This window comes from Oreochromis niloticus, linkage group LG20 (genome assembly GCF_001858045.2).
Source record: "Oreochromis niloticus isolate F11D_XX linkage group LG20, O_niloticus_UMD_NMBU, whole genome shotgun sequence".
Lineage (NCBI taxonomy): Eukaryota > Metazoa > Chordata > Actinopteri > Cichliformes > Cichlidae > Oreochromis > Oreochromis niloticus.
In genome coordinates, this window is record NC_031984.2 from 12078521 (window position 1) to 12102702 (window position 24182).

The 24182-nt window shown below is 39.1% G+C and overlaps 1 protein-coding gene across 2 annotated transcripts in view; it reads right to left on the minus strand.

Annotated features, from left to right (window-relative positions):
- The window catches only part of LOC100701884 (metabotropic glutamate receptor 4), a 190031-nt gene extending 168763 nt beyond the window's left edge, over positions 1–21268 (minus strand). The window contains exons 1-2 of one of the 2 annotated variants that reach the window (XM_013274286.3): positions 20732–21268; positions 11610–11667 (exon numbers count right to left, since the gene is read on the minus strand). The gene's annotated coding sequence lies outside the window, so the exon portion shown is untranslated. The remainder of the gene's footprint in view (positions 1–11609; positions 11668–20731) is intronic. The other variant, XM_019350139.2, reaches the window with a different exon arrangement.
- Between the last annotated feature and the right edge of the window lie 2914 nt (positions 21269–24182).

The window sequence follows — 24182 nt, forward strand, 5'->3', positions numbered from 1 at the left end:
TTTTTTTCCTACTGTTAAATGATCCAGATGTTTCGCTTCATACATGCATTCACATTCAGTGATTGCAAAGCAGTTTCTAAATCGCTGCCATTTGGTTGGAACCAACTTTGAATAACTCATGTTTATAGTATGTAGCAATTTTTGTTCATAGTGTACCAAACAGGTGCTGTTTAAATTCTGCATTGTTTGGCAGACAGGTTATAGGCTGTCCTGCCGTTTCTGCAACTTTTTAAACTAAATGTCATGACTCCTTTTAAGTTATTGAGTTTATTCATGTTTAACCCTTCATTTTCCTGATCAGCTGATGCAACCATGCCACAGTGTTAGTTTTTATTAGATCTGTAGATGAGCTGTCCTTTAGACGCAATTTATTAGAGGTAAATCAATTGTTTCAGTGTGGATGGAGTGATATTTTTGATCTTCAACAATCTGTTGGAAACTAGGGTATAAGTTGCTGGCCATATAGTTCAGTCTAACGCATGGTTCCAGTGAACAGGATCCCTCTTAAACCTGAATTAAAGTCAGATTATGTCAGTACAGTAATTACTCCAAACTTGCAGGGCATCATCTCCCAAGCCTTCATATTACTGCTGCACAATCACTGTCTTTATCAATATCTGTTCATTAAGAGATGAATCAAAAGTGTTGGTGGAAATGAGCACTCAACTCAACAGGAAAACATACTTTGATCAAATATTCCACCTGCACAGTTCTGCATTGGTTAACACTGTTGTCTCACAGCAAGAATGTGCTGAATTCAGATTTAAAGGCTGACTGGGACCCTTCTGTGGGGAGTTTGCATGTTCTCCCCCTGTCTATGCGGGTTCTCCCTGTGTACTTCAGCCTCCTTTACTCAAATATCCTCCACAGTCATCAGATCTGAATCCAATAGAGTGCCTTTGGGATGTGGTGAAGCAGGAGATTCACTACATGGATGTACAGGCAACAAATCTGCAGGCACTGTGTGATGGTATTGTGTCAATATGGACTAAAATCTGTGAGGAATGTTTTCAGCACCACAAACTGAAACAGCTGTTTCAACCACTCACCTTAAGATGGAAACACTTTCTTTTTAACTTTCACTAATGATTTTCACTGGATCCTCACTTTCACTGCGCAGTTGTATCACCAGATATGAAATATCCCAGGAACATAAATACTTATGATTTATGGCACAACCGAAGTGCATTTGCTGCAGACACCAGAGCTCTTCATACGAACAAGTAACGACTAAAAATGTTGAAAAGTTGTCTGCCGCCACTTTAATTGGACTCATCTGTAAGTCAGGGTAGAGGATTTATTTAGTTTAAAAGTCAAAACATTTCTCATCTGATGTTATTTCACCCTCCCTATTCTGCTGGCGACCAGATGCAGCATAATTAAATGTTAATCTCTCAAACACTTCTAATGCAATATGCTTTAATACAAGCCCTTTAGTTAGGAGAAACGACAGTGCTTTCACACAGAAAATATCCATTGCTGAAACTTCTTATTGTATTAAAATGGAAATGCCTTTGAAAAGACAAAAATCCTTAAATCTAACGTCAAATAAAAATAACATTTTGGAACAATAAGCAACTATATGCAATGCTGGCTTTACTGTGACTTGGGCTAACAAATGTAGGAGTGACACGTACAGTATTTTCAAACTCCTTTTTTACTCGCTTGTTTCACAGTTCCACAGTGAATAAATGAATGTATCTGCCGACTATAAATGGAGCAAACAGATTATGGCAGAGTAGAGAGAGAGCAAGACAGGCAATGTCTTTCGACTTTTAACCAGCGTAGCAAATAGCTCTGTCTCCGTGGCACCTCTGAAAAGCTAGACTCAATCCATTAAACTGGCAGTTTGGTGAACTCTGTACAGCCCTTCAGAGCTTCAAAGCAAAAGATATATCCTGATGCTCCCTCATGGCTCAGATCCTATGCCTGAAGTGAAGAGCTGGTGCTTATCCTTAAAGACTTCAAGTAAGTTGAAGACGCTGGATCCTCCAAATACAAATAATAGGAGACTCACACTGTGCGCATTCAGGAAATCACTCCACTAATTTAATTAGAATGTAAAACAATAAAGAGCACAAAGAATCAGTCCACAGAGAAGCTCTGTTATTACATGATAACGGCACAATACATCCCTTGGATAGGCATAATCGCTTCATTAGTGTCAGATCTCTCAGTGTTAATTTGCAACTCTGGCTGGTATGAAGACTGTGAGGAAGAGGAAGCAGCATTTTTTAATAATTTTTTTTTTTTTAAATTCGACATCTGCCTACAAGTGAACATGACATTATACCCTCAAGAGTGGTTCTGGTTGAGGGTTTAGCTGTCTTGCCATTTTTACTCACTGTAGGTGGCTGGGTGGAGACAGGTGACAGACTAGCATGGGCTCACGGTGCACTCTCACTACTCCCAGCCAACCATTCAAGATGACAAGTGTCACTGCGCCATACTGATCTCTTTCCCCAAAAACAACAGCCTTGCACGCCTACGGGGAATATTGTCCAACTTGGTTATTTTAGCAAGGTCCTTATTGTAAAGATGAGTAAAGACACAGAAGAGACTATCACACCTTATTATCCCTTAAGTACCTCTTTGACCTGTGTTGCAGTATACTCTGGCTCTTTGTACAAAAGAGCTGCATCTGCAGTATCTCTTGCTTTTGTCAGACCGTTGTTTGCGATCCTGGTTATTAAATCTCGTATAAGTGATTTTCATTCTATGCCTCTTCCTTGTAACCCCAGGTTTTCTTTCTTGGCACTTACTCAGACGAAGAGAGCAGGGTCTCTTGTGTTGGCCAAACCTCTGGTGACAAGCCTCATTACATAACCACTGGCAAAAAGTAAAATATGCAGCAATAGGAGAGAGGCAAATATGCTGCAGTGAAAATGGCCTTTGATATGCCAGACATGTGATATAATGTTTAGAAATGAGAAGATTCTGTGATTTTGTGTATCATTAGATTCATATTTGATTTTGTAGTTGTGACATTATTTTTTTGATTAATGCTTTGATGTTGTTGTTTTCCTTTTTGTCTTGATCCTTTTTAAAGTCAGTTAAAATCTGTCTTTTAACTACATTCATCTCATCTATATCACATTGTTGATAGCTATTGAAAGTAGAGACAGTTAGTTATACTAATGACCTAAATAATTAACTGCCCACTTTAGCCTAATATTCTTAGTTTTGTTCAGTTTTCTCTGCCTCATAGGCAGCTCAGTGATAGTACTATTGCAGCTAATGTCCTCACTTCAACCCACTGCATCAAGTTCATCCTTTCAGTCCTCCTCTTTTTCTTTTTCTTCTTCCTGCCCTTCTTTCTTTGGAATATTTTGATTTTTGTAAATCTAATTTGGATTTTTTTAGGTCAACTTAAACTGAAATTTTAACAGTAATATTTTTGAAGCAGAGACTTACCAAAACATTGCACTGCTGCAAGATCAGTGCTTACTTTAGAGATGACTAATGACATTTTCACTACTAAAAGCTGTTGTGAAATTTAAAGACTACACTATATGAAGCCAGTCCCCAAGAGTGATATGAATACAGTGCTTGAGTCGGTCCCCTCTGTCATTGTTTCTACTAACTGCTAATTAATCTCTTCTTTCCCTGAAAAAATGTAAAGTTAAAGCATAACTAATTTGACAAAATCACATTTGAGTGCATACGGGTATAAAAACAGCTTTTGTGCATCCAGTGATAATCCCTTAAAAGTCTGAGTAACGCGAGTCAGTGTCAGTTGAGCCAAGCAGCAACTTGCAGAGTTAGAAAACTAAACCAGTGTGGAAATATCAAAACCTACAGTTCCTTGAATTTCTTCAAAAAGCCAACCCCAAGTGGCTTACATACCTTTGTTAAAAGGTCCAGCTATGCTGCAGATATACCGTGTTTACAGCCAAGCAGAAAACATAGTTTTGGTTTAAAGAGTGCACAAACCACCGGGTGACATGATGGTGGCTTGGTCCATTTTTTTATACACAGTCCAGTTTGGCTGTGGCAGAAGACTACAAGTTTGTACATGAAGAAATCTAGACGTGTGAATAAACTAAATTAAGCAAAACTCTGGGAAATAGCTGTATGCATGCAATATAAAAGCTTTTGCTTTTGCTCTGCTTTTATGTTACTAAACTAGCTGCCAGCCATGTAAGTAAGCATGCACACCCTTAAATAGCATTGCAGGCACACTCATGTACTGTGTGCCAGATTTTTGCTTGCTTAAATATTGCAGGTAGTGAATAACTGAATCATGTTTTCCCATCCCCTTTACACCAGAAATGCAGAACAGACTCTCTGACGCTCTGAGGCATAAGGGTTTATCAGTTTTGTTACTGTACCAAAGTTAGGTGATAGATTCAGTACTTGTTAGCTTGTCAGCCTGTGGATATAACTGCTGATTCCTGATTCATGCAGCCTGCAGAGAAATTCTCTGCTGAAGTTACACACTTTTTAGTGCAGTTAGTTGTACCTTTTTGCATTTTGCTTAAATACTGAGTTCAATAAAATAGCAATCGGATATATTAAATCTCTTGAGTATCATTGCTGATATGATGATATAGATGAAAAAATGCACAAAATACAACAACGAAGTTTAACCACTGGTGCTGTTCAGACAACAGTCTAAGCTTTAGGCTATGATATGTACAATTAGCACCCTTTTGATTTGGTGGCAAGATCAAAATATTGGCTCCTTGTTTGTTAATTAGGACAGTTGCCTCAGAGGACCAGAGCTATTAAATCAAGATAATTATCAGACAGTGCCCCATGACGAAAAGGGAATGACAAAGGAACTTGTGGCCAGTAACCTTGGCAATGGATGAAGCAATGTGGTCAACAGGCAGGTTTTTCTTTTAATGATGTCATACCTGTGTATTCGTCTTCAATTCAGCATCCCATCTGCACAAGCGTAGCTCAAAAATGTATCTTGTGTGTAATTTAATAAGGTCAGGCGAAAGTAATGAGCCCTTCTTTCTTTTTGAAAAGCCATTGCTTTCCCCCAGAGAACCATTTTTAGCTGCAGATGAGTTTTAAAAAAATACTTTATAGTGCAGCTGTGATAATGGCATATGACTAATTCAAATACTCTACACGGATGCCTGAAATGAACAGAAGAGCGTTTTTAAGAGCGGTGCTGACTGGCTGATTCATAAGATTAATGTGACAAGGACAAGAAAGAGAAACAAGAAACAGATAAGAAAAACATAACGAGAATTTTCTTTCAGAGGGCTCATGACCTTTAAATTGAATATTCCACATGACAACATCCTGATATTCTGAACTTTTCAGTTCCATTATAACTGTAATTTACTGTCAGTGTTGGCAAGATACGCACATGGTCCTCCTGGGGTGCGCTCTAGTGCTGTTATCTTTAAAAGAATATTAAGTGTTGTTACGGTTGCAGATGAGGTAAAAAAAAAAAAAATGTAATGACCCAAATCTGGGGAAGACCTTTGATTGTAAAGAACAAAGGAAGGAAAAGGAGCAGAGAAGAGAGAAACAGTGCCATCCTTCTCTCTTTTCAGCCAGGAACTCACAGAGGAAGTGTCAATCTGTCAGAGGCTGGATATAATCTTCTACATTGTGACGCATGGGGAGATCATGGTGCCCTGTCACCGGTAGTCCTTGTCGTTGATTAAGGCTTTTCATCCTCCATTGGGCTAAGCTCTGGGCCGCCCGCACTTTGTCTTGTGACATGCGTAATTTCCTCCTCACAGTCTCCCCATCTTGATAGTGAGCTAATAGAAACTCTGTCCAGATCCACTTCTAATGAAGACAGATCCTCAGATGGCCAAGCAGTCTCATTTATATTACCAGTCTTTCAACTTGTTTTAAGTAGATTAGACATGTTCTATGCGACAACCAAAGAGAGGAGGATAGGGGTGGGGTGGGTGGGGGGGTAAGTGTAGGAAAAATAATTCATAAAGGGATTTCACAGGGCTTCATCATTTAAGCAACAACATAGCTTGGCTAAGAGTTTGCTTGATCTCTTTACAATTACGAGGGCTGTCATAAGAGATTGTAAATGTAATCAGAGAGTTGTGGATGTTCATGGAGCAGATCAGTTTAGTGTGGCTCAGTAGTTGAGAGAATTGTAGAGGTGAAAAGTTACAATTATCATCATGACTGACGCCACATTAGCCTCACATTAAAATATCTAGCACGTCTTTTTTGAGGGTAGAATCAGGAAGTGGGTAGCATATTCTTCTTCGACTTTGAATAAATGATTATTGTTTTTTTTTTAAATAGGTGTCGATTAATTTTCCTGGTGTCCTGCAAAAAATTTCAGAACTGTTTTTGGGGGGTTTTTAAAAATAAGATGAGAAAATACTGAGATCAGTCATCTAATAACATTTCCTATGGACTGTACATTCTTGTGTAGGTGGTAGATATAAAAACATATAACAGCACAAATATAGATAAAATCCTACACAAGTTATCTCAAGCTTGGCATGTTGTGCTTTAAGGTTGTATATTTCCATTACTGCAGCAGCTGACCTCAACCAGACTTATATTAGCCTCTAATGATCCTGTGCATCCCACTCGATAGGCTCGGGGGAACGGGCAGCTCTCTGTCGCAGAGACTCTGGTTTAATGAGTTTGTTAACCAGTATTGCAATTAATAATTAAGTACAGCAGGTTTTTAGATAAATATTTGTCTAACAAGTATCTTTGATGTAAATTTCTTAAACAGTTAGGCAACAAACACATTATACTAGATGACTAATCTAGTAGTCGTTAGTAATGTTGCAGTTTGTTTGTGATTTGAACTCAGCTTTGCAAATTTTTTGGTCATTCCACTGAATTGTATCCAGACATCTGGATGTTAAGACATTGTGCTGAGCCTATCACCTTGTCGCTGTTCCATTATCAGTGCTGTGATGCCATAAGATCAAATGTTCTTGTTTAAAATTATCTAATGAAAATGTAAGTTTGTCTAAAATAACCACCTAAGTCTGTTTCCACAGACAACTGTATTTGTGTTGGCTAATCTATTTTCTACACAAATCCGATGGTGTGTCCTCAAAAATTTGGACTCATTGATGTCAATTCTTGCAAACACTCCTGTAAAAATCATTATCGTATTGGTCTGACAATGTCAACGCTATCAGCCACAGAGAAAACTGATGAAACAGATGTGATTTCTTCAGACTCTTAACCTGTGGATTAAAAGCTGTCACAAGATTACTCTGAAGTGTACTGCAAGAAAATTAAGAGTAAGACAGAAGTAAAACATACCCATTTACACCTTAAACATCGAAATGTGGAATCTGAGAAGATTAAGAGGAAATGTCTTTTTGGTTGAAGTGCCCTGAAAACCTGGTCATCCAAAATATGACAAGGCACCCTTCTAAGGTGTTACAAGCCAGTAAGACCAGAAACCAAAATTTATGTAAGCCCAGTTGTCCTACTTATGTTTTTTTGATCTGAAAAGAAATCTATAAAGGTATCAAGTGCAGACTACCAGCATGGATTGAAATTAAAAAGAGATACTCAAGTAACCCAAAAGTTATACATACATGTAGTTTTGTACATGCTTTGGAGAAAAGTTAGTACTAATAAGGAGATTTACGGTTACTAAAATGTATTACTCATTAACTCGTATGTTGAGGTTTGCAATCTAATATTTTTGGTTCTCCATGTTGTCACATTGGATGGCCCAAGTAGCTCTAAAGTTGCAATTTATTTTGTACCTTGTAGGCAAATACACTGGTCTAAATTCCAATAAACATCTAAGCTATTCCATTACATGCAGCACCACCAATCTGTCGGTGGAGATTATTCCAGAATTCAACCCTGTGGTCATTTATGAGGGGTGCAGCTTTGGAGGAAATGTGTTGTGCATTGGACTGGTGGATGCTAAACCCCGCAAACACATTAACATCAAAGAAAACTAAACTCACCAATACATATGCATTAAACATTAGCCACTGATCTTTAGTTATCATTGCTGCTACAGAGAGAAGGCCACCAAAAAAGGTGGTGAAATTACCCAGGAAAACATGCTGAACTCCATGGAAAAAAAAAAAATCCATAAAATGGAAAATAATGAAATGACTTTCTGGTGAAGTTTCAGCAGTAACCCCCTTCCTCCTCGTAATTAAAACAATGCAGCAGGATAGCAGAAGTCAGTGGCACATAATGTATACCAGAGCAATGAATGTATAAGGTGTAATAGATTGTGAAAGGAGCAGTCTGATGACAGAGATGGAGCATTTCATTAGAAAGGTCTGAATCAAGTCTGTACAGGTGGGTTTAGTGCGACGCGTTGATGGAAGACTGGAAGTTAAGAGTGCCTACACAGTACACCTGGAAGATGGCCTTTGGTTCACACAATTAAAGTTTCTTAGAGTCAGCACTATTTTGCATATTATTTAAATTTGGGGGGGAAATAGCCAGACTTGTTCCTAGTGTTCAAAATTCTAATATAATCCATTGTTCTCTGCTATTGTTCTTAGTTTGCAGAGATATACAAAATACCAATACAGCCATTCATTTAAATATCTAATTCAGTTCAGGTAGGAGGAACTGACTGTGGACTCAAGTGGAGATACCAAGGAAAAGGCAGCTGAAGATCTGCAAGTGAAAACAGCACAAAACGCATTCATATAGGAACAGAAGTCATGTCACTTTGGCTAAAAGCACTTCTTTTCTGTACTGTACAGGAACTTGGTTGCTATTGATATGCAAGTAAAAGCCTAACTGACAATTATGAGACCTGATCTTAGTGCATTATTGGTTCAGATTATATCAAATATGTTATAATGACTTCCCTACCTTCTTATACATGGGTTTTAGAAACTGAACATTTTAATTCAAAGAGAAGACTCGTTTCATGTCTGTTTGGTTTTTTTTAACCAAAAAGCCATGAAACTGGAAACACAATTTCTTGTTTCAGTTTCTTTAAGAAGTAGTTTAAGAAGTCATTTCTTTTCAAAATAGTTCTTGATACTTTGTGAAGAAAAGGTTCTGTATGAATTCTATCTAAGCATGCTTTTACTCTACTGGCAGCATGTTATACAGACGACTGTAGATACTCATTGTTGCACCTCTCGTGTACCCTCCATACATATTGACATCAATTTGAACCAAACACTTAAAATTCAATAAGACCTGTAGCCACTTTATTGTTGCGTAATTTGGCATACCTCAGCCACCCGTCCACTCAAACCATTTCCGATGAGGCTTCGGCGAACAATAGCTGGATCAGCTGAAGAGTCAGATGCATCTCCCAGGTCCTGTGTCAGGTCTTTGCTTTGTTAGACCTGACACTTTTGCTTTTGTCGCCTACTTTTTTGGTTTCTCTAAAAATTTTAATGGCATGCCATTCCAAGATATGCCAAGGTTTTGGCTAACAGCTCATTAGGAATCATCTTGTTGGTGCAAAAATCCTATTTTATGCCTGTCAAACTGTGTTATGTTTGGCATTTTTCATAGATCCAATGAAAGAAATGAGAGCAAATTATGTTTTTTCCCAAAGGCTGCTAAGAATAAAGTGTCTAAAGATACTATTTAAATGGGTACTTTGCCAAGTTGTCTGTTATGTGTATACACAACACTGATAACATCCCTGAGATGGGTGAATTTTTATGCTTTAATGATTCATAGATCAGCATCAGTGGTTCAACAGACAAAAAGAAACATTCTTCTGAAAATGGTCAGGTACAAAGACTGGACTGATGGACAAAGCAGCCAATTTTGAAAGAAATACTTTGAAAGACCTTCGAAACTATTCCTCAAGACCGCTCTAAAAATTACAAGTCTGTGTCCTTAGAAGCAAATTATAAAGGAAGAAAAAAGAAGAAGCATTATAAAGAAATAAAGGTGGCTCAAGACTTTTGCACAGTACTGTATGTCCTCCAGAAGAAAACTAGAGCAACTTGTACAGAATTTGCATTTTATGTGCCTTTTTATGCTTGTTTGATTTTTATAAAAGACGATGTATATTTTTATTCTTACAATCGAGTATGTTGGTGGAACCAGTATTACCTAATCTAGTGGAACACCCAAATATATCAAATCCACTGCATGCCACGTACCGATATTTCTCTACATGGGTAAGACATCCAGAAAAGAAAAGCCTAAGGCATTCTAACATTACCACTGAATGTGTGTGTGCGTTTCGAGTATTGCTCACATTATGGGGACCTAAATCTGTTTGCACAGTCAGATAATAGGAACAAGAAAACAAGTAGTGTAGATAATTAAACTTTAATGTGAAGCTATGCCCACTGGGGTAATATTAGGCTAAGGTTAAGTTAAGTTATCAGTAGTTAGGGTTAAAGTTAGGCTAAGTCTCCATCATACATCAGTGCAATGTCTTAAGAGGTAACAGATACACAGCTGTGTACGTGCATTGTTTGGCTTCATGCTGCTGAGTTGTGAAGCAGCTGGGGTCTGGAATAGTGTTTGTATTGACTGAGGAGAGTCTACAGTGCCCCCATTAAAGTTGTGCTGTAAACAAAGACAGGACACGGTGTGTAAGTCAGATGAATTTCAGGTATCTTGAATCATGAAACAGCCCACTGAAAATGCAGTACACACCTGTGTAAGAATCTGTAGACCTTCTTGTAGTAAGCAAGGAGTTTCCTAAAATAAACAGTAGGTGGGCATCTTTTTAAAACATTTAAGCACTGTTATTACAGTATAAGTAAACGCATCATATTTCCTTTATATTTACATGTGATGTTAGGCAATTAGGCATCTTAATTAGATGCTCGAACCAAGTAAAGTGGCTGCTTTTGACATAGAGAGCAGCTGTACTCCAAGGCCCTCTTGAATCACTGAACTTCTCACCATATCTCTAAGGGAGAGGCCAGCCAGCCTTTGGAGAAAGCTCATTTCTGCCGCTTGTATCTGCAATCTTGCTCTTTTGGTCACTACCCTGAGCTCGTGACCATAGGTGAGGGTAGGGACGTAGATTGACTGCTAAATTGACAGTTTTGCTTTTGTGCTCAGCTCACTCTTCACCACATCTGGACAGTACAGCGTCTGCATCACTGCAGCCGCAACCTCAATCCGTCTTTTAACCTCTTGCTCCCCTAACTCATGAACGAGACCCAAGATACTTAAAAGACAAACAGACCAGGGCCTCCGCCAGACGTTCCCAGAACACCTTTATTACAGGTTTGGGTGTGCCAGGTCTTACCAGCATCCTCCCCCATCACTTGATCCAACTCACCACCAGGTGGTGATCAGTTGACAGCTCAGCTCCTTTCTTACCCAGTTGTCCAGAACGATTCTAAAATCGATCATTGACCCCCAACATCGAGTGTCTTGGTGCCACGTGTACTTATGGAGATTGCTTATGTTTGAACACGGTGTTTGTTATGGACGAATTGTGGTTTGTAGAGAAGTCCAATAACAATACACCACTCAGGTTCAGCTCAGGCAGCCCATCCCTTCCAATCACACCCCATCCGGCCTCAGTGCCATTGACCACATGAGCGTTGAAGTCTCCCAGTACCATGATGGAGTCACTGAATGGAGCACCCTCAAGCACACCATTGCTATGACCGCACAGACTTGTTAGGGCAGCTAGTTAACAAAGGCACCAGCTGCACACGCTTCCTCCGAATGGACTAGGAAGTAGAGGAAAAAGGAACAACTGGGCCTACCTGATGTTGAAGCCGTCCGCAAGGGAATACACTCCTGGCCTGAATCTCCAACCATCGTCTGTAGAAGACATGAATGAAATTACTTACTTATTCCTTTTTTGTTTTTCTTATTTTCAGAAGATAAAATCAGAAGGTCCAGTTCTTTGTTTGTGTTTCAAAAATTAATTTACCCGACACATAGATATTTATACATGAAAGCTGGGACTAGTTGACATGGTATCCCTTATGCTGCCTCTGCTTTAGTAATCAGGACTTGGTGTACATACAGACATCTCATTACCAGTGAACTGAAGTGTCATATTGAGGAAGGGCAGGGGCAATGACAAGGATTCTCTGACTAATGGCTTCTAAAAGATCAACACACAATTAAGTGGACCTGCAGTGCACATAGTAGCCTTACAGACCCATTATGAAGCAAAACACAACAACTGAAACAACCAAAGCCTCTAATGGCAGCCTCCCTTTACAGTTTAATGTTGTTAAACACAGCTCTGTGGATGTTGTTGAAGAGTGCAATATGATTGCTGCGCTGAACTGTTGACAAAGAGCGCGGGAGACGTTGAATAAAACATCATCCAGCATGTTTGTTTTTTTGATTGCTTGCATGTTTTACTTGAGCTCATTTGCACCAGCCAATCAACTGTGACCTGAGGTAGCTTGCATGCACTTCTGCAAAGTCAATATGTTAATGCATTTTGCTCAGAAGCAATACTATTGTGCTGCCTCATACTTATCCTAAGCTTCCTGTCTTGCTTCGTTTATATTAGATTGTGGAGATTTGACTTAGGCAAAACAAGCAGAGCGGGGGATTGCAAATAAATCATTTCCACTGTCTGCTATCATTATACCTATGTTGGTCTTTGAAGGAGCGTAGGGTATAGGACGAGCGCTTTTTACGTCTGCCTTCCTATGAGGCATTTTCAGGCTAATTAGAAAATTTGATCTGAATGGTGGATCTATAAGCATTCACTGTAGAACAGAAAAGGAGCAAAAGGGATTAGTGCTTGCTTTGCAATCTTTTTGCAAGATTCGCTATGACTTAACAACTTCTCACGTCATGAAAAGTGGCCAAAATCAGAACTATTTTTAAAAATCTTTTTTGACATTAAATGAATTTAGAATTTTCTCAGTCGCTGCAAAAGGCTCATCCATCCCACCCCGCTACGCACATAATTGAATATCTTCTTGTGGTTCTTTCTTTGGAGCCAGTCACTGTGGCACACAAATTGTAATCAAGGCCAGGAATAGTTCACATAGAGATGGGTGGCTGTTGACTGCAGGATTTAGGAACTCATCTGAGCCTTCCCACTGCTGCTGGCAAGAGATTTCTAGCTGGCGCTGGTGTGCAGAACAAGGACTAATCTGTAGTGGTCTGTTGCAGCTAAAAGGAACTGGCCCCGAAGTCATGTATTATGGAAAGAGTGGGGATCATTTTTCCCACTCATTTCTTCAATCATCTGCTGTAGAATTATTGTATCTAGAACATTTATACTGAATACTGAATCTTACCATGCGTTGTGTTTTTCATCACCTTCTGCTGCTATATGTACATATAGCAGCAGAAGGTGATGTACATATATGTACATCCAACCTCATTTGTTAATTTTTTTAAAGCCAAAGTTGAAATAAAAAGGAAGCAGCTGGGAACAATAAAAAGCTTTCCTGTTTATATCATCTGTGAAACTGTCTGAATTATTTTTATTTTTGCGTGCACGAAAATATCACGAAATAAGTATTTTGTTTGGATTTTATTAATTTTATTGTTTGGTTTAAGATCAGTTTGACTGTGCAAAAGAATTTCGTTTTTAAGGCTCATGGGGGAGTTCGTAGACTAAAAGTCTTTAGTCTAAAATATGCTCATACATATTCATGAGTAGTGGGCAGGCTTCAACAGACTGACAAAGAAAGCGGGAAAATTCCTCAACTCACGCATTGTGAATATCAATGAAAAATGCAGAAGCAGCCCTCCTTATTAAACGCAAGCCTTGTGTGCCTTTTTAAGAGCACAAAACAGGGCACAGCAGACGGTAAATGTCTTGAATGCAACAAACATTATGAAACCATATAAGGAAAAAAACCTTGTTATAATTGCCCTCCAAGCAGCATCACAACCTCTGGCTCCCATGTCAAAGTTTTACAGAATGTAAACTAGCCTCTTACCTCTATTATGCTTGCATGTTAGAACTAATACAATTAAATAGGGAATGTGGAAAAGGAAGCAGCATGTCCAGTGTTACAAAAACTCCTAACCAAAATACCATTAAAGCTGATATTTCTGCTCTAAGCAAATAAAGTCAAGAAGATCCAAATGACCTGAAGACATCATACCAAACAACAGGTTAAGTGCTGACTAAGGCTGCTAATAGAAAAGATGAAATAATTCCCATGAACTCTGTGATTGAAACTAAAATTGAAAACTGAAAAACAGCGCAGCTTCACCGCACGCAGTCAAACAGGTAACCGATTAAAAGTTTGTTTAATTCATGCTGACTGCTGGGAGAGCATGAATAAAAACATGGTTTGTCAATGTTACTCACACCAAACAACAAACTGATTACTGACGCTGTCCTTCCAAGAAAAACAACAGTAGCACTCACTCAGCAAAATAACATTTGTTTAGATTCTAGTGGCGTAGTTTCCTGTTGCTCGTGTCTAACACAAGGGCGATAATACTGGGTTATTTTTCTAAAGCCACAAAGGCTGCAGAGGAGGAAGTCGGATAGACAGGACAACAAAACGCTGAACTTAAGCACCCTAGATTATATTTGTTTTCCTTTTTGCACTGACATTTGACATAGGTTTTTATGTAATCTTACCGAAGCTAAAAACAAGCGTTTTATTACCCAGATGGCTAAGGTCCTAAATCTCCTCTCCTGGTACTGATTAAATCCCTAAAAACTCATCTCTGTTCATCAGAAATACATATTTAGAAGGTTTTTTTTATCTCAATCAAAATGATCCCTTGATGCTTTCAAATGGCTTAGATGTAATTCCACGCCTTTCCCTCTTTTAGTATGCACAGATCTATAAATATGCAAATTGGTCACTGCCTGCAAGCTCAAGTATACCTGTTTATCTTCAGCTCCGCTCACACGTTAAGGGTACAAACACATAAATATGTTTTCCTTTTAAAACGTGTAGCTTTTACTGCTTTTATGACTGGTGCTCATTCCACGACCCCCAAAAACCCAGCTGACAAAGTTTTGGTATTCAAACTACAGGAATGAGCTCTTGTGTAGTTGGGCAGATTACAAAAGAGACTTTTGTAAATATCAATGCAAACATCCATGTTTTCTTACTGACGGGGTCTTATAAGTCACAAAACTTTTGCCAAATCTTTATAGCTAGGCTCACATGCTGGGGGTACCACCCAGTTATATTAATGCCCACTCAAGTATGAATATAAATCTTTTTTTTTTATCTGTCTGAGTCTTAGGCCATTTGTGATTGGTTTACTAGTGGACAATCCTCTCACTCTCACTATCAAGCTGACGCTTTCTTTCTCATATTTACCCTCCAACAAGCCTGGTCGTTGGGGCACTCCAAAGAGTCTCTCACCCCTCAGTCAGAAGAATTAAAATGAACCATCTTGGATGGCAGTTGGTGACAGTAGGTCTGCTACTTTAAAGAATACCATTTTAGCCAGAACCTGCACCTAGTGAAGAAACAGCTCATCTGCTGCATTGAGTTTACTGGGGCTGCTGAACATAATTATTATCACCATGAACATTACTCTCTCCAACATGGGGGAGCAGGTGTCTAACCACGAGATAGGATACACTCAGAAGAAGTAGGTGATTAGTGCTCCATTGTTTATTTGTCACAAAGTAGAGCTACTTATATTTGCCAAGGAGTGGTTCATTATGTATGTGTGAAATCCTGCCTGTGTGAGGCATGTTACATTTCTACACTGTACCCTGCTTCGTGCACCATATCAGCAAGTCATGGGACTGACTCCAGCCCTTCCACGACTCTGACTGGAACAGCTAAGAAAATGTATGGATGAATAATAACAGCAGCTACACAAATAAAATGATGAAGACGAGACAAGATAGCCTTTGAGGTTAAACAAATGCAGGATCTGTACATCATTTGTGCACATCACACTGTCCCAATTATGTGTGTCAGTGCATGTAAACGCGAGACTGCAAATCTTCAGTCAGAATGATTTCCATGTGCATATGAGTTGGTGTCAGTTACTTAAACAGATTTATTTCTTTACAGTGATGGTTCAGTTCCTAAACAGTGAATTGTAAATGTTGTGGAAGGCACTGAAAAATGATGTCCTGACGACACATCGGAACAGTTGCGTGTTATAACCGCTAACTGTAGATTGTGTGTGTGTGTGGCTAAAATGAGGAAATAGACATATTTATTTTTTGGTGTCAACAACCTGATTAATTATAGCATCCACCTAAATCTGTAGTCATAGCAGCTAAATATGAGATGTTCTAGATGCTTGGTTAATTTAACGCTATCGCTTACAGTTTGCCTAACAAGTGAAAGATGCCCAGTTCGATCCCAGGGGGAGACACCTCAGGAAGGGCATCCTGCAGAAAACTCTGCCAAATCAAACATGCACAGCTACCTGCTGTGACGACCCCTCTTGAATAAGTGAGCAGCCAAAAGTAGCTTCTTTTTACTTTCAGTTTAGACCGTGTCCTAATCTTTGTTTGTCCTTTATTTCTGTGATTTGGATTTAGGTGTTTGGAATATACTGTGAAAAACTCAGCCAAATCTTCCCCCGTGAAATTACACTTTAATCCAACACTAATCAACAAATCTGTCAATTATACATCATAACTGATGCCCAAGGAAGAGCACCATGTCCTACTTGGAAAACATGAGTGTGACGAAACCATTTGCAGCCCTAGTTTCATAGAAGTTGCGTAAAATATAGGCTAAAAAGGAACACAAGGGAGGGAGAAAGAAAAATATGAGAGAGGAGCCCAAAAGTTTCGAGAAGTTAAAATCCCACTTTAAGCAAAAAAACCATTTTTGGTTTCAGAACTACAATAATTGGTCTCCGCAGAGTCTTGGAAAAGAAGGTGATACCATGCATAGGAAACACACCTCCGTTCCAACATGTTTTAACTGTGTGGCTTTCATTAAATTCAAAGTGAGCGGTTATTTTTCAAATAAAAAAACAAAAACAGCCATCATTGTTGAGAATTACTTATCAATTTATTAAAAGAGTGTTATTAAAACACATGTATTATACTATTAATTGTTATTCACAGTGTTCCGCAAAGACATGAAAGGTACCGCTGTTTGTGTGTTTTTACGCTTTGTTCAGCAATAATGGTGACATAAGGATCACAACACATTTTCAGAATAATTAGTGCTGAATCCATGATCAGTCCAAAGAGTTTGTGAATGTTTTCTTGCAACTTTAATCAACTTAACTGATATATTTTTTAAAAAGGCCTTGATGACTCAACATTTAAGTTGGATCATGAGCAATTCTTCATCTTATGACTCTGAAGGCTAAATCGAAACCCTTTTGTCTGAGTCATAACAAGTGCGTTGTGATATGGATCCATTATGCTCTTGACTTATTTGAATGAGTTCCTCCTGTCAAGGGGAACAAATTTAAGCATCGGTTTAAACTGCAGTTTGAAGCCAGTTTTGCTGAGGCCAGCAAGTGGCATTACAACATTTGATAAGAACAAAGATTAATTCGACGCCTTGTCAAATACGTCTCCATTAAGAAAAACACGCTTGCTGGAATGGAAAGATTATTTCCTTTATTGTTTGTGTTGTAAATCTTGTAAATTAACCAGAGTGTCAGTGGCTGTCATCTCTGATTAGTGTCAACAGGCTTCTAATGAAGAGGTTCCAACTGTAGGCGGGTTATAGCTCTTACGCACACATTCTGTGATAAGACAGTTTACTTATAGCATGGTGGTTTTACACAAGAGCACCTGGACTATAAAATATCATCAAGAAAAGTACGCAAAGCTTGCGACAAAACTAATTTTTGGCAGACAAGACACACGTGGAAGAAATGAGACTTTCGAAAACCAGAAAGCTTGTTTAAGAATCGTAGAGAAGAAGAAGCAGCAGTTTAGAAAATGGGAATGTGTGAGGAATGGCTCTGCTGTTGTTTTGGAGATCATCAGACTGTGGTCAGCACAGCGAGGCCACACAGACGGCCCCCCGATGAACAGATGGACAGCCAGGAGGAAAAGCAGAGGAGGTGATCCAGAATGTAGACACTCCGTGATCAAGAAGCAGTGATAAGGAACAACAGTGAAATGGATATCTAAAAGTCTTCCAACAGGCAGAGAGAAGCGTTGTCTGCCTGCCTCATCTTGTCTGTCGGTCTCTATGCACTGCTGGATGTGAATTTCAGCGCTGACGTATGCTCTTGCTTTCAGCACAGTGTGAAAACGAAAAGGAGGAGAAGCCAGTGAGGAAAATGATTTTCTCTGCCCTGTTCCTCTAATGTCATGCTAACTCCTAGCAGCATGAAAAATTAATTACATAAGATGAGGGAAATGACAGTAAACATGTCCTGGATGATTTTCTGGGTATAAAGGCAACATCATCAGGTTTGGAACACTTAAAGTACAAGAAAGCCCATTTGGATGTAAAGTTTAAAACTAACAGGTTTTATTTAACCAGTGAGCTTTTTAGTCGAGCTTCTCTGGGATTTCGATCTAAATTAGAGGGTTTTCTGTTTTTTAATGAGTGGAAATACTGGTTGTCTCGCACCATTAAAAATGTATACTCTGAAAGTGAAGTGTAAAAAATATAGATGTTTTTAGATTTTTTTTCTTTGGAAAGCAAGCTTTTTTAAACTGCCAAAAGTGTGAAGGAATTGTTCTTTCGCTGGGGTTGGCCTCTGGCACGGCACTTCTTCTTAGGTTCCATTAAAATTTCACATCTGATTGGTAACCCCTAACTTGAACAGTGAATTCTGAACTAATGTAAACCTTTAATCAGTATATCTTATTAGGTCAGTTCGGGGTCAGTAAATGGTCATCTCTGCACATTCTGGGGTCGGGTCTTTGGGAAAATTATGAGACGTGTTTGAAGAAGTGCACTTTATTTAAATCCTATTGTCTTTGTGATGATAAAGACAATTTGATATTATTGTCTTTAAAAGTAGCAAAGCCACGTGGTAACTGCAGCACAATCGATAATAACAGACAAACATTCAGAAAGCCAGGATGAATCTTTAATACTTTATGTTCTAATTAAGGCCACAAACACATGAAAACAAAAAGGGGAGGTCAACAATCTTTGCCCCCACTTGTGGATCTTAGTGTGACTTGTTGGGATTTAAGATTAGCACATTAAAAACTCCTGTTTGGCAAATACTCTGGTGAGCTTCTCGGTAAGACTTGATCTTTTCAAAAAATTCACCATTTCTGTTTTTGCTCATACTATAATAAATCTAAAATTCCACCTGACTTCATACCACAATTCATTTTTCCACAGTTGCACATAAATAGGAACTGTGAAGGCTGAGAAAACAAATTTTTCTTCTTATAATAATAACTGTTGCACACGTACTGTGACTACTGATGGAAATATGCACTCAAGACAGTGAAATATTACTCAAACTGTCGACTAGATGGAGAACTAGTGCAGCAAAGATCCAGAGAGTCAGTTTCCTATTGTCTCAATTAATATTTGAATTAAAAAAAGCGCAAAGAGTTGTTGCTGGTAACAGTTCTGATGGGTATTTAAAAGTGGTTGTTTGGGGATTTCAAAAGACCCATATGCCTTTGAAAAATATATATATAAAAATAAATTAAATGCTTCTGTTTCAATTTTATTGGCTCGGTGGAACATGTCTGCATGTTTCCAGCCGATTCAAGAAGTGCTTAAGGAGCATCTAATTGGTCTTTAAAGACCAACCGTGTGCAAATACCAAGTCATTTTTATTGTTGTCATTTGCTTCCACATGCCTTTCACATTTTGTGTGAGTTTTGAAGAGTATCAGCTCAAATTAAATCATTCTCACTAATTGAAATCCAGTGAGGCATTTGAAGTAGATGAGGAGGTTAGGCTCTGGAGAGATTTAGAGTAGAACCTAACAAACCTGCAAAAGCCAGACTGTCATAAAAATTAAAACGAAAGTGGAAACAGAGCACATCCATTAAAACCTCTATGTGGAACAAAAAAAAGATAAAATAATACCCTTCATATCAGAACAGTGTTTAAGCAGATTTTCTTCTTATTTCTTTATAAATCTAGAAGGAAATTGCACTTCTTATCACTTAAATTGAAGAAAATCTTCAAGAAATCAATGTATACTTTGTTTCGACATAATGAAACAACCATCATGTATAACCTGCGAGTAGCAGAAACGTGAGCTCTAATCAATGCATTCTCCAACAGAGGTGCAATATCAGAGAGGCGTCACCATCACCCACCAGAGCGTCAAGTCTCACTTGAAAATAATTAAATGCAAAGATGGATTGGCACCTGTTCTTCCAGACAACCATGTAAAAGCTGGCATATTACCCATTAGCAGCATCTTCATATCTATCTTAAATGAATACATTACTTTAAGATTACCGTGTGTGTTCATTGATTACTCCTATAGACTTCGCCGATTTGCTTCTGCAAGGATCTAGCCAAGTGGAGCGGAAAAGAGAGAGGGGTTTGCAGCGGGAGCTCCTATAGATACAGCTGATGAAGGGCTTCATTGTACTGCCAAGCCCCCCCACTCCCCCCCATCAGCTCCACGACTACCACCAGCTTCGTTCTTCCTCCAAAAGCCTTTAAGCAAATGTGATTCATCTGTTGAGTATCTGACCAGACAAAGACCACGGCCTCCCCAAAACAGGACTAAATCTTGCAATGCACGCATACACACCAGGAGATTTGTAAAGTCACTATTTGATATTGGGTTTAGTCAAAAGGCAATGAAACAAGATACGACTGCCTTCATTGTTGGTGTGTTTTCTTAATATAATGGACTACTGCTTCCAAAGCACACCAAGATGCCAATTAAGTAGCTTAATAGGTTAGACTGTTTGTGCAGCATACTCTCACAGGCAGAAACCACAACACAGCTGCGTAACTCTGGGATGCTTGGCTGTCATACCACTCCTAAAGCTCGCTGACGCCAGTATAAGAGTGTAAAAGAAAAGAATACCGGTTACCTTTAAATCTTCATGATACAAGTGAGCCCAAAGTGGAGGAGAAGAACTTCTGCGAGCTGTGATGCCGTCCAGGTTTCTTTCTTTTTCTTCCAGCGTCTTTGTTTGGCGGCACCAGCTCCAGTCAGTTCTGGACTCCCTCGCTGTTGAAACGCTGCTTGCCGCACAGATTCAATTCAACAGAAGAGGATGACAGGTGTGGGAAGTGAACATGCCAATGTGGATTGTAAGTCGTGAAGAAAATTAAGTGCCCCGTTTAAATGCAGTGTTACTCCCAGACTGGATGTTTGAACAAATCCCCTGTTTCTCGATCAACTCCGCCGCTCAGACGCTGTCCAGGAGCGAGCGGTGCTGAATGAGACTCCAGAGGTTGCAGAGATTTCCTACTTTTTTTTTCTCCTCCTCGTCTACTGCTTCTTCTGTTTGACTGCACAAATCTTCCCTCCCACCGCGCACGACTGAAAATTATCTCTCCTCTATCTTTTTTTTAAGCGCTTCAAGAAAACGTTGTCAAGCACTGACACTATTGGCAACGCAGAAAGCGACAAGGGGGGGAAAGTGGTGGGGGAGGGACAGGGACTGAGTGAGTGAGTGAAACCGTTGCTTGATCAATTGAACTGAAATCAGCTGCATTTAAAGAAAAACGGATCAATAAGTCAAACCCCCGAGTTGGACACTTAATTGGAGCAGAGAAAAGGGGAGGAGGATTTCAGGTTGAAAAGAGTCCTTGTGCGCTCGATTTAAGCAGCTGACAACTTATGTCAAGAGTTGTGCCGTTTCTCAATGCACCTGGATGATGCATGAGCAGGTGATTTAAAAAGATCTGTCTCCATCCCTGCTGTCAGTCTCCTGTTGCAAAGATTTAGGCGTAAAACTGTAACTGCGCTCTCGTGTATTTGCATCACACTTTCCTCACTGGAAGCCCCGCTGGCTCTCCCTGCTGCTGGCGTCTGCTAGGGTGAGATTATTTACTGTAAGGCAGTGACGCATCTCATCCTCCCGCACACACACACACATACACACACACACAACAAAAATATGCGCGATGCTTGCAGCTGTGGAAGCATATTTGTGTGCGTTATCGCCATTTCAGACTCTCTGTGGACATGATTGTTGCTCGTGGATACACCGCGTTAAGCAAACCTGTGCAGGGTGGGCTCCCTTCCAGGTTTAAGTCACTCCGTCTTCCTCTGAGTGCACCGTTGCCTGAATTCACATGCAACACGCAGGCATTAAATTTCATTCTTAAGGCGCCGACTAGCGCATATTAAGCTCCACTGCCATCGCTCCTTGGCGCTGTTCGTTTGTCTTTTTGAGCACTTGAGGAATCTTCAAAGTTTTTAATCACAGTCTCCATTTTTTATGCTGCCATCCCACAACGCGCACAAGCACGCAATCTTGTGCACTCACACGCCTTGCTCTGGACTTTTATGTTCAGTGATTACCTCGGATCCTCCCCTGGGAAGGATCCTTTTGTTTGTTGGAATCGCTTTTCTTTATAAGTTTTGTCATTACCTTGCAGTTATCGATTCATCAGTCTAATCCGCTGCACCGTTCTCTCTCTCATTAATGAAAGAACAGAGGAGATCGAGCTGCTTCAGTCACAAACTGGACTTTAATTTTGGTTCGGTTTGTTGTGTCTGTCAGAGAACTTCCAGTATTAGAGTTTTTAGGGGTCGTGAACTTAACAACATGATTTGCCCGCTTTCCACGAGTAAATATCCACGTGTACGTTAAGCTTAATGTTCAGTAATGAATTAATGAAGAAAATCCTCTCTCAAAACTTGAATTGGTCAGCTGGTCTGAATTTTTTAGTCCTTACCGAAATGCACAGAAAGGCTGATAATAAGTGCCAGCCTATATGAGGAGGGTTATTGAAGAATTTATTAATATTTGATAGTTTATTTTGGCTACTAAATGACTTGCTAACATTCACAGCAATGTACTGGGTGGCTGATTGTTTCCATTCATTTAATGGACTTTTCAGTCATTACCCCTAAAATCCATTTGTGAACTACTTGTTAATATTCACAAATGCAGGCTTGATAGATTAGTCTAAGAACCCTTTAGCTTAATAATTTAATAACATAACTGAAGACAAGTGACAGAAGGGAAGCTGTGGACCATTATTAAAGCCTTAAATTACAGTGAAACCTTTCTCATTTCTTGTTCTTTAACTGTATTTATAATTTTTTAACTTTATATGATGAAACAACAATCAGCATTTCACCTTTTACAAAGTGTCGTCTTCACATGAAGTGTCAAACAGCTGTTGTCAAAGGTAGACAATGAATTTGGGCTTTAAGTAAAACTTTTCACATCAGAGGACTTTATTCTGCTTTAGTATGTTTTATATCATTGCACGTTTTCAAGTGTTGCTCTATTAGTTTTTGGGAAGCGAGTAATGGGAAGACATTGCCTGAGGGTCTGTAAAAATACAACCAGCATTGATCACAACCTTCTAATATTTTACCAAACAACTGAATAATTGATAAAGAATCTCCCCGTATATAACTTAACTTTTTTCTTTCAAAATAATGATTAACAGCAGTCGTACACCTATACAAACTCTTTGCATGAGATGATCTGAGTAGAAACAATCAAAGCACCTGTCAGGATTATTCCACTTGGTAAGTCTTTTATTGACCAAAATATATCATCAAGTAAATGTGTTTTTTATTACAATGTTTACATAATTTAAGAACAATAAAGCTTTTGACTTTCATTCATCCTTGGCCTAAGCATCCCGATAAATGAGTAGGCTGTTAAGGACACTAAAACCAAGAAAGCAGTCGTAACCATTGAAGTTAGAAAATCTATAAATGGATTTTAGTTCAGATGTCATGCAGCCCTGTTCAAGAAGCATTTGAGAGTTCTTCATAATATATTGAAGAGCAAGCTGAACAAAAAAAGCAGCAGACTGGTGGAAGATTCTGCACAGCCTGGAAATCCAACATTTTATTTTGTTGTTTTTTTATTACTGACTGAATCAAATAATTAGTCTATGAAAGGACCCATCAACTGCACGTTATAAGCTCCTTCTTACGTGTGATTTATTAGAGAATGGCATCAAACTTACCTAAAGTCATTATTGGTGGTTATATGGATGCTTCACCCTCCATCCATCCTTTTTTTTTTACCACCTATCCAATTTAGGGTCACGAGGGGTCTTGAGCCAGTCCCTGCTGTCATAGGGTGAGAGGAAGCGTACACCCTGGATAGGTCACTGCTATATCACAGACCTAACACAGAGAGACAGGCAGCCATTCACGCTCACATTCACACCGACAGTCAGTTTAGAATCACCAGCTAACCTAACTTGCATGTCTTTAGACTCTGAGAGGAACACAGAGAAACCAGAGTTATAAGACAGTTATAAAATACTGGTAGGAAGAAATGCACAGGGATTCTTTTCTTTATGTAAGCTGTTACATTTGAGCTCCAGCTATAGATC